The following is a 3,926-nucleotide window of genomic DNA, read 5'->3' on the forward strand; positions in this document are numbered from 1 at the left end:
ATTCATCTTGACCAAATGTAAAGAAAGATCATTATTTTATTTGGATTGCTTCGACCAAATGTAAAGAAAGATCAAATTATAAACTTTTATAATATTCGTTATTTTTATTTTAAATCAAATTTCCAATAATCAAGTTTATTGATACTTTAATAATAATATCTTATTTAAATAATAATCCTTCAATGTTTCCTATAAAATCCAAGCTTTTACAAAATTCAAAATGATAATTTCACATAATAAAATGAAGCAATGATAGAGAAAAAAAGGACAGAAAACTCAGTAGAAGGTAACAAAAACCATCGACAGTGACTCCAAGTCAATTGAAAACGGAGAAACAAAATTGAGAAGGCTGAAGCCTAAAGGGTTTCTATCTGATGTCAAAACAATAATTATTTAGCCTACTAATGGGCTGGACCAAATCTTGATAGGGCTATACAAAAAATTTAACACAGTCCATAATTAAAATATATATTAATCCTATTTTTTTTTCTGTGTTTGGCTGGAATTCCGCACCTGGTTAAAAAGCGAGAGATGGCTGAGAAACGGGAGATATATGAGCGAATCGGCCTACAAGTTCACGACATTCAATGGTGGCTCTCGACTCTGTCTAAGCAAAGATTTTGCTTATTATCAGATGAGGTTTGTGGCGGCCTTTATCTTGTACCGGTATCGGATGACCATCGTCGAAGATCATCCCGTGGAGCCGAAAATAGCACCGACCATGTAAATATGGACTAAAGATGGACCTTTCCACAATAGATAGAAGCTAAAGAAGTTTCATGAATCATTACATTGGGTGTGGTAACTTTCTATGATGTAGTTGTGTGTTGTATGTTAATATATTATGTTCTTCATTTTAACTTCTTCTTAATTATATCGTTCGAATAATTATCTAAATGATTTTTTAAATTTAAAAACATAGAAAAATATGTATATTTGTTGTTGATGAATGATGATTGTAAACATACTCATGAAATGAACAAAATAATTTAGTTAAGTCCAATATAGATCCGTTTTAACATTTATATATGTGTCAACTTACTGATCTTATAAATTATTTAAAATATCTTACTATATATTTAGAAAGTATTAGCATATTCAAAAATAATATATCCAAAATTTTAAGATTTTTTTAAAAATTAACAAAATGGAAACGTACTTATTAGAGTAATCCGACGAAAACAGTAATTAGGAATGTTTATAAAAATATTTTCTGCGCGTTTATTATTGAAAATTTTGAAACGATTCTTATTAGGACTAATTTTCTATTTTTTAACTAACTAAAATAATGGTAAAAAAGTCCGCTGCCGGGACTTGAACCCGGGACACAACGAGTGTGTCGATTTCTCAAATGATGAATTGCTACAGCGGCTAATTGAATTGTTTTTTATATAAATAATTTATTAGAACTTGAATCACAGTTCCTAAATCAAACCTTTAAAATTAGGGAAAATAAGGAGGGAATCTACATCCTCAATTCCGCAGAGATTAAATCATTTTTAAAGTTCACATCCCTGCTTCAAACACTCATTAAGTTAATCAATGTGTATTTTTATTATTATTAATTATAGGAGCGGGTATGAGGGTGAAAATAGCATTCCCATATCTGCTCCAATTTGTTACGGAAATCTCCTCGAACTCGTACCCGATAACACTACCTTGAGGCTTGAACCTCCCGGTTTTAAGATATTCACATGGAGACTCGAACCCGTTGTGAATATCGGTAGGATTGACTCGTCTCACAGATAAAGATTCGTGAGCCCGTCTCACAAGATACCTACTCTACGCTTAATATGAATTACATCTTGAATGTCCCTCCCTTGTCATAAGAAATAAATCTGTTTTTATATTGTGTAGTTATTATTATTGGTGTATCAAACGATAGAATAAACCAATTGATTGGAATACTTAATCCATAAAAGGAAATCAATCAAACTCGTTATCAAAATAATTTAGTTAAGTCCAATATATTTATATGGCATTTGACCGATATTATAGATTAGTTAAATATATTATTAGATGTATATAAAGTGTTAAAATATTAAAAAAATAATCCATCAAAATTTATAATATTTGTTGAAGAAGTAACAAATTACTTTGCTTTGTTATTTTATTTTTAAAAATATAAATTAGTAAATATTCAAATATTCTTATCAGAAAATAATAATAATAAATTATTATTAGAATTTGGAAGTTTGGACAAAACCATCCGCTGCCGGGACCTCGAACCCGGGGCACAGCTAGGGTGCCGAATGTTCCATTAGTAATGGACGTTTTGCTACAACGGAATTAATTGTTATGAAGAGAACTTTTTATTTTTATATAAATTATTAACTGAAACCTGAATATCATTTGTACGACATTGATAACTTAACCTACAATTGTTTTGATTTTTAGTTTATCAAGTTGTTTTTAGACTCTAGGAGGAAGCCATTCCATGATCCCAAACAAGTGAAATGAAATAAAATAATTGTGAGGACTTTAAATGAGATAATCAATTTTTTTATTTATATCGATAACGAAGTATTCTATACATTCTAAAAATATTGAATTTTCTACACAACATTTCTTCTTTACTTCGTCACCTATACCAAATGTTCATTAAAAGAATTTCTAGCCTCTCTGGATGTGCACTTAATTTCATATGTTCCAAAAGTACACCTAGCATAAAATATATTTTTTGAAACCTTGAATGAGCCTTATCATGAGCAATGAACATGTGAAGTGTTCCAAGAGCCTCCACAAAACTACAAACAGCAAAATTCTTCACCCCTCTTTATTCCATCTCTTCTCTAGTTCTTCTTGCTTCATCACACCACTTTATAACCGTGTATACATTAGATAGCCCGATGTATCTCCCATCGTGATCGCCCTCCAGCTCAATCAGCTTTCTTCCCACTGCTTCTGCAACTTCAAATTTTCTGTAGTTTATACAACAATTAAATAACGTTCCCAACATTGAAGCTTTGGGTTCTATTGGCATCTGAGATACCAGCGAGTATACCTCGTCTACGTGACCTGCATGAGCTAGAACATCCACCATGCAAGCATAATGCTCAGCCTTCGGCGCCATACCATTCTTAGCAATGATGTCCGAATATTCCCGTGCCTCCTTCAGTAATCCTCCATGGGCACAGACATTCAAGAGGCACAAGTACGTGATTGCATCAGTTTTGATTCCCAATTCCCGCATTTGCTTGTAAAGGTCCAATGCTTCCACAACATAGCCATGCATTGTGAGACCTTCGATCATCGCATTCCACGGCAAAACATCCATGTATCTTGCTGAAACCTCACGAAATACGACCAGTTCCTCCTCAATTGCACCACATGTAGCATACATATCTACAAAGGAAGTCTTTAAGACGAGAGTTATCGGGAGCTTATTCTCTACTAGGTATCGGTTATCGTCATGCCTTGTCAAAGTGCACCCAAATGAGTACAAGCACATAAAACACTAACCATAATTACCTCCTTTGCTATCAGTTATCCATTCGCTCTCATTGTCTCGAAAACCGACAAGGCTTCCCTGTGATTCCCATCCTTGACATAGCCTTCAATCAAAGAGCTCCACGACACCACGTTCATCTCAATCAAGCTACTCAAATCTTTTAAATCGTACAACATCACAAGCATTTTGGTTGCTCTACCGAGTAGGGACAATTGCACTCTTTGTAATCAATGAAAATCAAACGTGTGACATTGGCTCTGGTACCACTTGTTAGGATTGCAGACGTCACTAGTAGAATTTCTTTGATTTACTTCGTATATTCAATGAAGTCATAGATAGATAATTGCCGAAGTAGACGCACGTGAAGTAATAGGGTATCATTTTACTTCGCATTATAACCGAAGTCGTATCTAAGAAATTAGTGAAGTATTTGGCCGGTTCAATGAGGGAAAACCGGTCTGGAATTAGACCGATG

The 3,926-nt window shown here is 33.5% G+C and overlaps 1 pseudogene; it reads right to left on the reverse strand.

The window, feature by feature from the left end:
- Positions 1-2,581: 2,581 nt before the first annotated feature.
- LOC140959267 (pentatricopeptide repeat-containing protein At5g08305-like) lies at positions 2,582-3,636 on the reverse strand (annotated as a pseudogene).
- Between the last annotated feature and the right edge of the window lie 290 nt (positions 3,637-3,926).

This window comes from Primulina huaijiensis, chromosome 15, assembly GCF_012295235.1.
Source record: "Primulina huaijiensis isolate GDHJ02 chromosome 15, ASM1229523v2, whole genome shotgun sequence".
In the NCBI taxonomy this organism is placed as follows: Eukaryota; Viridiplantae; Streptophyta; class Magnoliopsida; order Lamiales; family Gesneriaceae; genus Primulina; species Primulina huaijiensis.